Genomic DNA, 13,521 nt, shown 5'->3' with positions numbered 1-13,521 from the left:
TGAATTTAATAAACTTTTAGAAACCAACCAAGATGCTGTACCTTTGTGCTCAAGCTTTCTTAAAATCTTTTTTACTATATTAATATCACAAAGTTTTCCCATTTTAAAGATTAAAAGGAAAGCAAAGTTTACAGATAAACAGAAAAGAGCAAATCCTTTTAAAACAGTAAATATCTCTTTACAGTGATAGCAATTTTAAAATGAGAAATTAAGTCCTCAAGTTTTTAAGATACTGAAAGTTAGGTATTAACACCTACAAATACAAGTTTTAAAGTTTCTTATCTCATAATGCTAACACCAAATCGGTTGAGTTTTTGCAGCCATCCCCAGCGGGCTGTGAATCCCAAGGCAAACCTGCACAAGCTCTCGGAGGCAGCTCCTGCAGCGCCTCTCCAGCCGGAGCCCGGGGCAGCAGCAGCCGCAGGATGCAGAAATTCATCCCCCAGGAGCACTTCGGACTCTTTTTATACTTCCCCTTGTGTAACTGCTCCGTGCCCAATCCCAGCCCACGCTTACACAAGGGCGGGGCAGGAGGCAGCCCTGGACACCCTGGTTACGCCTGGGTTACTCCATGGCTCCGCCGGGCTTACGCAAAGCAGCCCGGCCCCGGGAGCTTCGGCTCGGGCACACACTGCAGCCAGCCAGAGCCCTCCAAACACAACTGGCACAAATATTTACATGCCTGGCTGCAGCAGCTGGAATCTGGATGGGGCTTTTCTCCAAGTGTTTTTCCATGAGATTCCCTTGTGCAACATGTTTTTATCAGCAAGTGGAGAAATTTTTGAGAGGTCCCAGATCTCCGAGCTCTTCTCTAAGACAAGGGTCAGTGATCCTCAGCCTCACTGGGAACTGAAACACGTCAGGACTCGTGCTGGGCTCATCCACTTCCCCAGTGGAAAACACTGAGTAACGATGATGGGCACAGGGCAAAGTGAGATGGGAAGGGATGCAGGAGAAGAAGTGAAAGACTTGAAACAACAACAAAACCAACAAGAAATAGAGAACAGGCTGCTCAGGAAGTGGGTGAGTCCCTGTCCCCGAAGGTGTATAAAAGCCATGGAGATGTGGCATTCAGGGCATGATTTAGTGGTGGATGTGGCAGTGCTGGCTGAATGGCTGGACTTGATCTTAAAGGTCTCTTCCAACCTAAACAATTCCAGGATTCTAGAACTGCTTCCCATGGATCTCCTCCTTGCCTCACTCCCTTTCTGTGGAGCACAGCCCTGCCTAAGGCTGCCCTTACACTCCTAAACATCGCTTTGTCATTTGTCACATCACAACCCCTGCCTCAAGCTGCCACAGTTACTCATCCCCACCCCTATCCCCATTTCCCTTTTCAAACAGTTACTGAAACACCATCACCCTACAACTGATACTGAAGCCACAACCAGAACAGGCCACCACAAAGCAGCACCCACTGTTACCATCTTCTGCCTGGATTTACCGGCAGTGACTCCACCCCTCGTACCCAAGGCAGAGCGCGCCAAGAGTGTGGAGCTCGAGGGCACAAAGATGAGCTCACTGTACCTGAAATGCCCTTTTTGCACTACAATGCGTGGAGGCAGAGACACGCTGCCAGTGCTGTCCAGTCCCCCCCCCCGGCTCTGTCCAGTTCCTCTGGCTCCATCCAGCCCCCCATGTCCATCCAGCCCCTCGGCTCTGTCCAGCCCCTCCAGGTCCATCCAGGCCCCAGCTCTGTCCAGCCTCCTCAGCTCCGTCCAGTTCCTCTGGCTCCATCCAGGCCCCCATGTCCATCCAGGCCCCCATGTCCATCCAGCCCCCCATGTCCATCCAGCCCCCCAGCTCTGTCCAGCCCCTCCAGGGCCCATCCAGCCCCTCCAGGTCCATCCAGCCCCTCCAGGTCCATCCAGCCCCCCTGGCTCTGTCCAGCCCCTCCAGGGTCCATCCAGCCCCTCCAGGGTCCGTCCAGCCCCTCCAGGGTCCGTCCAGCCCCTCCAGGGTCCATCCAGCCCCTCCAGGGTCCATCCAGCCCCTCCAGGGTCCGTCCAGCCCCTCCAGGGTCCGTCCAGCCCCTCCAGGGTCCGTCCAGCCCCTCCAGGGTCCGTCCAGCCCCCCGGGGCTCCAGGACACCCGGCAGCCTCGCACAGGTCGGAATTCGCCGCCCGCTGCTCCGGGCGCGCTCCGGGCTCGGCGTGCGCTCGGTCCCACATCAGAGCCAAGGCCTGAGCAGGGCACGGTTAATTGGGAGCTGACGCCCGGCCCGTGCCACGCTGCTCACTCACCCCTCGCTCAGACCCATGGAAGCGATCCAAGGATCTCCACTCCTCTGTGCAGTGTGTGCGCACACAAACCCAAAGGATATTCCAGCCTTTAATCCCCACTGCAAAGAGATGTTGAAAAGCTTCCCCCTGTTTGCTCCTTCTCCAGTTATTAGATCCTTTCCTTTTCCCTTCCTTCCGAATTCCAAATGTTTTCACAAACGCAGTATCTTAATTTCAATGTAAAGAAATCTTAGAGCCCTTACCACAAACATCACCAAACCTTAAGACCACAAAATCCCAACAGCTGTACCCAGACTGGCTGAAGATCACTGATCTACAACACTTTTATGGAACATGCTGGAAATTGTTTTAGATTCAAGGTTTGATGTGCTCACAGGGAACCACAGGACTGAGGGATCAACGGCAAGAGGAAAACTTTGTGTTTTGAAATAAGCAAGCCATCTGCTTTTTTTATTTCGATGTCCAACTGTTGTTTAATCCCACTATTTTTTTTAATAGTTGGATTGAACAATGCCAGGGACTCAAATACTTCTTGCCCTGAATATGACAGTTCAAAGTATAATTGAGTTCAATGCAATTAAAATTCTTAAGTATGCAATCAAAGACTTGTCTATTTACCTTGCAATTAAAACTAATTGCTCTAAAATTCATCACTGGTGAGTGGAGAATTTCAACATTCGAACAATTTATTTCTGATTACTCTGCATTTACTCAATCCAAATAAAACACCTGCTAATCTGGGTACCTCCACTTCAATCCCAGCTGCCAGGATTGATGTCAGGACAGATCCAAGCATGGGTTGTTGGGTTACAATTCCCTGCAGCGAGCAGGGACTGGAATCATTGTGACACTCCAGGGCAATGCTAATTTAAAAAGTAACTCCACTGCCTCAAACACTGGAATATTTCGCAGTGCAGCTTCAAGTTGCAGAGTGGTGTGGAAGCCAGGTGGGAATGAACAGCTGAGGGCTGTGTGTGGCTGCACTTCACTGTGGGAGGGGAATCACAGCAGAGGATTTATCTCACTCTGCTTCAGCCTAGGGAGCTTGGTTGTGATGGTCTGCCATAGCCACTCAATCATTTTTTATTACCAGCTTAATACCTTAAATGCAAACTGGTGGAAACATTTCTACTGCTTGGGAATGTTACTCCTAGGAGGAGTTCACTTTGACTATTACAAGAAAACCCAACTTTTTGCCTTCTTCTCAGACACTCAGTGTTCAGCCTGAGGATGAACCAACACTTCCAAGTGCTCCAGCCAAATTCTGTTTGCTCTTGGACACATTGGTAAACTACTGACAACATTCCGAGTTGGAATATTTATTCTGAGGAATTATTCTCCGCAGTTTTGCAGCGCTTGGGCAGGATAAAATCCTTCTCTGAAGTCCCCTATTCACCCTGCACAAGGGTGGCAGACAGTCCCATCACCAAAATGACAATAATGCAACCTGGGTGCTGCAAACACCTGGTAACCAAATCCCTCCTTGCAAACTTCAGTACGAAAAACACCCAAAAGCAAGAATGATGCAGCCACTCAGTGCCAGCAGAGCTCAGGGAGAGGCACAGCTTCCTTGCAAGAACATCCTGTTTTATCCGGAGGGTGAGGTGGAGGAGGCATCGCTTCTGACAGCTCAATGAGCCCCCTCACTACATTTCTGTAGCGATCTCCTAATTTAAGTATTCTTCCTCCCAAAGCCCCAGCAAATATGTGATCTTTTACATCAGCTTATTTAATCAGCAGCCTCTCATGAATATCCTCCAGAACACACTTAACACAATACAGCAAACACAGAAAATAGCATCACACACGAGCACAATAAATAGATCCACTTCCACCCACAACTGGGAACAGCAGAAAGCCTCAGCTATTAAGTTTGATCTTAAGAGTGATGTTTATAAATCCATTGAATTATGAATTCTTTGTAAAAGCTCTTACCAGAAGATCTGCAGTAATATGCAAACATCTACTGCTCTTCCCTAGTGCTGACTCAAATTGCCACGGAGAATTACTGGAATTGTTCTGAAAGCTTACCAGGTAATTCAGGGAGTGATGCCCAGTCCTGCCTCCTGCTGAGTGTCCCCTCGCACCGGCTGAACTCGCAAATCCCTCTCTCCTAGAGAAAGGACACCTTGGGGCCATCCATGGCCAATGAATCACACATTTTCAGCTGGACAATGCAATGCCTTGTGGTCAACTTCTGTTCTTAAGTCCCTCCTAACTCATCTACAGTCTGTATTATTAAGGTGTTTATTAGAACTTTTCCTGCAATGGGGTATTTTAAAATACTTGTAAGAAGAACCCAGGATCTGAGATGTACATCAAAGCAGACACTGAGTTCTGGGTAAAAAGGAAATTCAAGATGGAAGTACCTTTAAGAATACCCGAGGCTGATTTCTGGGCAAGAAATAAGGAATCACTGTCAAGAAAGAACAACAAAATAATAGTGAAGCCAAAGTCCTACACTCCACAGGCACTGATCAAAGCACTTCCAAAATTACTAGAGAAGAAATGTGCTTTTTGGGACGTGTTTCTGTATTCACCCTGTCCATAAACGAAGTCAGACTCCTTTCCTGGAGCTCCAGGTATTCCTGTAATTAAAGGCAAAAGTTCAAATCCTTTGTCTTAGGAGAAAAGCCAAAAGCAAAGCCTGAGCAACAGAGCAGGGTTAGAGGCAGTGAACCTTAACACATCATTACCTTCGAGTACCTTGCCAGATTACCCTGAACACATCATTACCTTTATGTATTCTCGGAATCCCCACCCCTGGAAGTGCCCAAGGCCAGGGCTGGGAGCACCCTGGGACAGGGGAGATGTTCCTGCCCACGGCAGAGGGTGGCACTGGGTGGGCTTTGAGCTCCCTGCCATCCCAACCCATCCCATGCCCAGGAACACGGCCAAATCCGACACACCAGTTACACCAGTTAGTTTGCACGCTCATATTTTAGCTTTCTCTCCCTATTTTTGTGACAGCGAATAGGTTCAATAGTTTCTAAACTCCTGTACAGAAAAATCCAGCAGGCTGTGTAAAGAACATGGAAAGTCCCACCCTTCAGCCAAAGCGGCTATTTTAATTTTCTAAAGGCAAAACACTTTTATGCAAAATAATTTGTTTAGTTTTTCATTCAATATGTCATTTGCTTGGATGCCTAAAAATTGCCCTGCATTACACAGTGAGCAGCCAGGCTGAAAACTCCAGCTGCAAGACTAAATGCCTTAAAAAGTCGGGGAGCAGGGGGGAAGAGCAGATATCCATAATTTTGGCCAGTGATCCTGGGATCTCCTTCACAGATCAGTAATTCACAGCCCAACTGCTCCAGCAGCCACAACTCCTCCTCCCACCAATCCCAACCTCCTGCATCTGAAATGAAAAAAGCCTTTTTAATCTTCAAAGCATGGCCACAAGTCAATCTCAACTTAGCATACTTTTTAATTTTCTTTTTAATTATCCAGTTGGGAGAGTTATGTCCTTCTTGCTCAGTGACCTTTTGCTCCTTCGAGATTACTTCAAAATCTTTCCTGGGAATAATCAGCGAATTTACAGCACTTCCAGAGGAAACCTTCCAAGGCTCCCGAGGCTGGAGAGGCAGAGCCAGTGTGACTCTGTGTGCAGCAGGACAGCATCCTCTGGCTTCAGGATTGTCAGGAGTGCAAAACTGCCACTGCTGCTCCTTCCCTTCCCGGGGTGGGCTGGCACCACACTGGGTTTGGAGGTCCTGACCTGGAGCCAGACCCAAAGCTGCAGGAGGAGCTTCCTGCTGGAGCTGGCACAAGGCAGGGCACAGGCTGAGCACCTCTCGGTGGCACAGAGCAGGAAAAGATGCCATTATTCACTGCACTAGCAAGAATGGATGCTGATATTCCCACCAATAACTGGTGCCCAGCTGTTTGCCCTGAGAGCTTTGGTCACCCAGCACAGCTCAGTTTCCCACAGCCACTGGGGGAAAATTAAATCATTACTGCCATTAATGATATTTACGCCAAACCAGCACTCCTTACTCCCTGCCCACACACCAAACAACTGTAAGCAGCCCTGGGTTTGATTCCCACATGTTAAGCAAACCAATTACTAATTTATTAATTTCACAAGCCTGGCAGTGTTGCTGTGTTCAGCCAGCCTCGCTGGGTGACTCCCATGCTCCTGTTCCAGGCAGACTCAGGTGAAAGCAGCTCCTGCCCAGCATGGACCTCCTCAGAAATGTGCATTTTCTGGTCCTTCCACCCTCTGAAGCCACGGGGACAGCCCGGGCAGCAGCAGGAGGGACAGGACCTGCTGGAGCCCAGCTGCCACCTCACCCCTGTGCCACACACCATGTCACCAGGCAGATGGGGAATGTCATTCAGTGCAGTGGCTTTGAAGATTTTCCTCCCTATGTAAGCAGATAATTAAGAATGCATTAAATAGATATTAATTCTTAAATATCCCTGTGAGCAACAGAACGGGTAAAGGTTAAGTGGCTTCTCCAAGTGAAGGGACAGAAATGGAACAGCCAGTTTAACATCCAGCTGCCTGTTCAAGAAAAGCACAAAAGGTTGAAATATTTTCATAGTTCACACTACATACAATAATATTTATACCAACTATAGGTTATTGAAGGAAATCTTGGTTTTGGAAAACTTTTTAAAAAAGTACTTTGGCAAAATTTAGTCAAATAAACCTTTAGTTCACTTTTAGTAAACCTCTTTGTGATTTCTGCCAGTAAACCAATCCTTTTTTAACCAATATACTGTGGATTTAATATTGTGCCTTAATTGCTGCTCCAGCTTCAGGGCTCTTTGGCAGATGTGTTTCAGCACTGCTTTTAACAAAATAATCACACTTATTCTTACTTAATTGGCATCAGATAAATGCAAGACTTCTTAGCTGCTGCTCTTTGAAGGAACAGCACTTCAGCACACATTTTGCCCTTTGAATAATTAGGAGAAAAGACCAATGCAGATGGAGGGTAGCTAAGTGAGCTCCAAAACTGGGCTAATGCTGATCACAAAATCTTTACCAAAGCCCAACAGCCAAGGAGGGGAGCTCAGACAGCGCTGTGGGTTCAGGCTCATTTATACTGAGAAATTTAATAGAAAGTTTAATTGACAGCTTTGCTTGGTTCTATTGTGCCTGATTAGGCATCTCCATGAAAAGCATTAGCTGTGTTTGATCCCCTCCAAAGCAGAGGAGCTCATTAGCAGGGGATGTTTACAGGACCAGCAGCTCTTCCCCTGCTGCAGGAGGGGTTTTCAGATCGTGTTTTTCTGAGGAGGATCACGACTCCAAAGGAGCTCAGCCTTCCATCCTTTGCCTTTCCTGGTATTTGCCAACAGGACAGATGGACAAGGAAAACATCTGACAGGACTACAACAAACCGCCAACACTTGGGTATTAAAAAAACCCAAATCCTCTCCCTTGTCCATACTTCTTTGTTTGTTTGAGCTTTAAAAGCATCTACCAGTGAGCTGAAATAATTACAAGTAACAAGTGTCCTGGCTGAATAAACCAGACCAGAGCCCTGCGAGATTATATTGGTAATAACAACTCTGCTCAGCACAACCTCCCAAAATTCCACACACAAAATTAAATGGCACCCATGCAAATACATCCAATATCAGCAAATTACTGGTAATTGTTATTGTTCCCAGAGATGAAAGGACACAGAACAGTATGAGAATACAGCAATTATTTCCTGCACTCTGAGCCTATGAACAGGGATCCGCAGCTCCAATTTCTTTCTTGTCAGTCTCAATCCAAATGATTCCCTAGGTTTGGTCTTAATACAACAAAATGCTCATCAGGAAACCATGATCTGTCAGCTTTTATCAAAAACCCCAATCTCTTAAAAATATGACCAAGCAAATGCTGCTTGCATCAGGAAGACTTAATTACCTTTCAGAAACAATTAGTTCTGCACAAAACGTGAAAAAGAGAAGGGGAAAAAACCCTGCTGTAACCTGTGAAGAGCTGGTGCTTTAGAGCCTGCAGAAACAAGGATGAGTTTCCTTTGCTTGGGTATGGTGAGTGTCTGGATACAGGATTCTCCACACAAAGGACAAGTAATAAAGAGAGCAAAATTAGTTTTTTCCTGTCACAGGGATTCAAAGGCTCCATAAAAATTCAAACCTTCCCACAGCAGAGTCCACTAAGTGCTGTTAGCTCTGAGACAGATTCATTTCAATCAGCACACAAAGAAAGGGTTGCTAACTTTGCAGTGCAGCATTTTATTTCCCTTCCAAGCTCCTAAATAAAAAGTGAAAGTCATGACATGGAGTCACGTGCCTGTTTTATGAGCCCCTCTCCTTGACCTTGCATGCTGCTAAGAACATTTACACACAATTCCCTTTAAAAAGCACAACACAGCAGCACCTGAGCTGAGCTTCCAGCTGGAATTCAAGACGCTCCAGGTAAATGATAACATGAGTAAGGTCAGAAAAATAGGAAACCCTTCAGATGGTGGCTTCTGGGCTAGAAAACAGAGTGTGCAGCAGATCCACGGGACTTCCAGAGGGCTGGGAGCCTGGGATAAATTCACATTAACCACCCCAGCACATAAACACAGCCAAGTGCATTAGCGATTAAGGTGCCTTCCTATTAAAGTTGCACTTCATTCTGTTAACTTTTACAGTCTCACAAGTGGGTAACAGCCAGCAAACCACTAAAATCGATATTATTGCCCTGGGCTGCCATTTCACAGCCATGCAAAACAGGAGTAAAGCCAGTTAAAATGTGTCGCTCCATTGAGAGCCCAAACTACTCAAAGCTCACACCCCAGGTTAATGCCCAGGAATGTCAGTGCATGAGCCCCTCTGAAATTGTTTTTCACTTACTTTCCCACTACCCTGCACTCCCAAAATGCTCCAAATGGCAGGAGCCCTTCAACAGTTTAATTTAATTCAGACAACAAACTGGGAAACACGGAGCCCTTCAAAATCAAATTCAAAATCAGTTTGGTGACTCACATTTCTAAATAGCCAAAACCAAAAAATGGTGACTCAATCCCTCCTTCACCATCGTACTCATTTGAGGCCCATTCTTCAAGCAGTTTTGATTCTAAAGTGAGCATAAAGCAGGTGACAAATTTAAACAGTCCCTTCTATCAGGAAGGGCACATGCTGGTTTAACCCAAACATACAGAAACCAGGTCAGTTGTTTTCAGAGCACACAGAGCTTTGGAAGTTCAGATATTCCCAGGTAGTGCGGGACAACTCCTCCACCACAACAACTGGACTCCTCTGCTTCTAAAAATACAACTATCAGACAAAGCTTGTTTTCTCAGGCACTTTGCTGACGCAAGTCCAAGATCAAAACATTCCTGGTTCAGAGGACAGAGATGTTTCAGTCTCCAAAATATGCGGCTAAAATCCAGCCATGCCATCCCCCTAAGGTGCCTGGGACAGTCTTAGAAACACACATCGATTTATTATCGCTTAGTAATGTAGGTTTTGGGGGAAGAATAAAATATTCTGGTTGCCTGAATGTGTTGAGAAGGAGCTCTGGAAATTCCCTTTCCGAGAAATAGGATAAAGTCTATTCTCTCTTGAAGCTGCTATTTAAAAGTAATATTAAAATGAAATCAGTAAGAGCAGACACTTGGATGTTAAGTGCATTCCCGGCCCCTCCTTAACCAGCACTTGCATCTTTCGGCCTAAGAACCGAGACTTGGAGAGAGATTCAGATCATTGAATTTCTAATTATAAACTCTATAAAATACTAGTTTTACATTCTAGAGCACACAATCAACCGGAGCTGTGGGATGGGAACACAGAGCATTTCAATCCACTCCCAAACACAGGAGGGAGACACCCAAACCCGGAGCTTCGGGACTCCCTGGGCACAGCTCGTGGGGAATTCATCCTTCCCAAAACCATCTCTCAAAGCCCAACCCTGCCCCGGGGCCACGGCAGAGTCAAGGGCAGAGTCACAGCTCCCAGGCGAGGGTGGCTCACGCTGACGGGGCTGATGACAACCCTGGGGACACAGGATTAAACCCCGGCTGCTCGTCGCTCTGGAGAACGCGTTACAAACCCGGGAGCGCTCCCGATGCCACCACACACCTTCCCAGCGTTCGGCAACAGAAATGGCCGAGATCAATGTGAGAGGAAGGGATGAAATTACAACAGGAGACTTCTGAGCTACAACTTCAGTTCTCCCTCCTCCTCTCTTTCCCCAGCTAGTGCCAGTGATGTCTCAACACCCCAAGCGCCTTTCCAAGGAAGTAGCTCTGCTCCTTTCCGGGCCAAATTACCATGGCAAGAAATCCCCATGTAGATTCATCTCCAATAGAAAAACACTCAGGCAGCAAACATTCCCTTCCCACAACCTGAAAACAGCCAAACATCATCAGATTTCTTTCCTGCCATCAAAGAAACCCTGTCTTGAGACAGCTCATAACAACCAAAAACATTTGCCCATAAAGCAAATGTGCTCCCAAGTACTGACAGAAATATTCAGTGCACCCCACGAAGCTGGCCGTGTCTGAGCACACTGCACCCCCGGGAAGGCTGGAGAACAAGCAAGAACTTTCATTTGTAATGATTTATTTTACTGCTGCGTTCACTACATCAGGATGCTCGTCTCTTACTCATCCTGTCAATATTGTCTTCCTGTAGCTTTTAAGTAAAATAACCCCCGCTGTAACTGTTGTCAGGCCATGTCATGACCACTGAGGCTTCATAAATAACACTTGATATAAATAGATTTTCCAGCAACATATAAACCATCGGCTCCAATGGAAGTAGAAGGGCTGTGTGCAGCCATCTGCATTTTCTCCTGTAAGCATAAACACATAAAGAAGCATTCAAAAGCAAAATAAATCTATTGAAGAAATGGCCCCACAGAAACTTCTGGGGCTTGAGATTTCTTACATGGTTCACACAAAGACATTGACAGGAGCACCTACAGCAGAACAAGATCGTCTCAGGAAGAAACACTTCCGTGGTAGGGTGGGCAGGCCCTGGCAGAGCAGCTGTGGCTGCCCCTGGATCTCTGAAACTGCCCAAGGCCAGGCTGAATAGGGCTTGGAGCAGCCTGTGACAGTGGAAGGTGTCCCTGCCCGCAGCAGGGGTGGCACTGGGTGGGCTTTGAGGTCCCTTCCCACCCAAACCATTCCAGGATTCTATAACCTTCCAAATGACATCAGTTCGTGGTGGTAACAGCTCCCAGGGGGTGCCAGCTGCCTTCCCCTGCCCTCGGGATCAGGAGAGGTTTAATCGCTGCAGTTCACACCAGTCAGGAAAGCAGCTCAGCAGCCAATTCTGGAGGAATCCATACCGACAATGCCTGGAGTTTCACCCATTTTCCTTTCAATGGTCTCCAATCAACTTCCACAACACAACAAAGCCCTTAGGGACACTCTATCGTGCTGAGGAAGTTGGTAGATTTGGCTACACCAGGAATAAACCCCCAAACATATTGACAGAATCAAAGACAAAAAACCCGGTTTAATTTAAAAAAAAAATTGAAATAGAACTGCATACAAATGCAGCATTTTTTACACGTTCTTCTAAACAAATATGGGGGAAATCCACAGCTGAGGTTTTCAGTTAGGAAAAAAACAATCCTCAAACGGTGCCATTATCTCAAGCTTCCCCTGAAGAAGTCTCCAACTAGGTAATACCAACAAAAATTATTTCTGTTTCTCCACTGGAATTCAACTCCGTGTTAGACGACCTCGTGAGACAGAAACTCTCGTATTAGCAAGGTTTAAATACACCCACACACCCACAGACCACCTAATACGGACTTGGGGAGTACGCTCGGGGTCTGCCTGGACTCACGGGGGGCAAAGAGCACGAAAATTCCCCGACCAGATCTGGCTGCCACAGAAACACAAGGCTCTGGTGGGCTGAGCTGCCATCCCTCCGGGAGTGCCCCAGCGCCGGGACACTGCCAGGGGTGAGGGATGGGAGCTGCTGAAACTGCTCCTGTCAGCCAAGGAAACACCCATCAACCTGCAGCCCAAATGCCCCCACTCTTTGAGAAGCTGCTTTTCCTTCCGATTTGTTTCCAAGCTGAAAATGCTGAAAAAGCAACAGGCCCGTGCTCTGAGATAACCTGATTCCCATACCGCTCCTTCCATCTGCTGAGAGCTGTGTGCTTCCAGAGAGTTCAGCAAAGCTAAGCCTGGCTCAAAGCGGGGCTTACAGCCCAGTGCCACACTGGGACGGATCTTAAACCATTCGAGTTCAGCCTGTTAATGCATAGCAGGAGCACAACCCACCCCTGAGAACCCCAGCGCCTCTTGTCCCCAGGGCTCTGACAAGACATTTTCAAGTACTCTTCGCATCTTGACTAAGCCAAAGGCTTGTTTAAATCCATGATAAAAATCTCAGGGCTTGTTTAACCTCCAGCCCAAGGCTGAATTTGTTTCAGTGCATCTCCATGTTGACACTGCTCTAATTTCAAGCTATCTGGATCATGTCTGGGAGCTAGGAGTAGGGGTGCAAGAGCTCATCAGCTAATCCAATTGTTCTACATATCTAAAGGATTATTTTCCAGTTTCCTAACCTGAGCTACTTGTTGCAATAATCCTTTATGTACACTGAAATCACCTGGCAGACCAAGGTGTGTAGTTAAGCATGGCTCTGGCACTGTGCAGCCCATCCGCTGCTCATCACTCCAGCATTTGTTCTGCTTCTCCACTTCCGTTTCAGAGCCTGCATCAAACTCCACCTGCCAGGAAAAAGACTACCCAAACCAGCTCTTTTTTAAAGCTTAAACTGAGTAATTTAAAGCCTGCTCAAGCCTGACAGCACTATGCTGCAGTGAGGACACACGGACATATTAAGCTCCCTGTGAATATAGAGCATTTGGTGTTATTGAAAATTAAAGCTCAGCAATAGGGAGCCTGGCATTTACTTGGCACTGAACTCACACCAAGTGTCAGCTGCATGTGGGAAATGACAAGGCGGAAAACTTTAACAGGCCAGGTCTTTACCTTGTTTTAAACTCTGGGGATTCCCCTTCCCTGCCAGAATCTTCTACCGGCTGTGCTGCTGCCTTTGGGGTCAGCCCAGCTTGCACTCACCTTGCCAGGAGAGCCCCAAACTGCCTCAGGGGCTGCTCTTCCCTGCATACAGAATGACAATGACGGCTCCAAAATGAAGGGATGGGAATAAAACTGTAAAGCCTCTGCCTCATTCCCAGCTTTTATAGAAAAAAGGCAAAAGCCACTAATAACAGGAATGTATGATAGTGGTTAGTCCTTATTCTAGGAAACGTAATAGCCTTGCAACAAGCTTTGTTCGGGCATTTTTCTGCGCTACCTACATCACTTCTTTCTACCCAAAATGTACCTTA

The 13,521-nt window shown here is 46.9% G+C and overlaps 1 protein-coding gene across 2 annotated transcripts in view; it reads right to left on the bottom strand.

Annotated features, from left to right (window-relative positions):
• Nucleotides 1–13,521, bottom strand: part of SLC23A2 (solute carrier family 23 member 2) — a 52,650-nt gene that overhangs the window by 38,145 nt on the left and 984 nt on the right. Inside the window, exon 1 of one of the 2 annotated variants that reach the window (XM_063420692.1) lies at nucleotides 355–475. The exons of the other annotated variant lie outside the window; for it this stretch is intronic. The gene's annotated coding sequence lies outside the window, so the exon portion shown is untranslated. Of the gene's footprint in view, nucleotides 1–354; nucleotides 476–13,521 lie in introns of those variants that run through there. 2 annotated transcript variants of the gene reach the window in all.

Source organism: Prinia subflava, chromosome 32 (assembly GCF_021018805.1).
Source record: "Prinia subflava isolate CZ2003 ecotype Zambia chromosome 32, Cam_Psub_1.2, whole genome shotgun sequence".
NCBI classification, from domain to species: domain Eukaryota; kingdom Metazoa; phylum Chordata; class Aves; order Passeriformes; family Cisticolidae; genus Prinia; species Prinia subflava.
The sequence above is the reverse complement of the archived record's forward strand: the minus strand, read 5'-3'. Positions and strand labels throughout refer to the sequence as shown.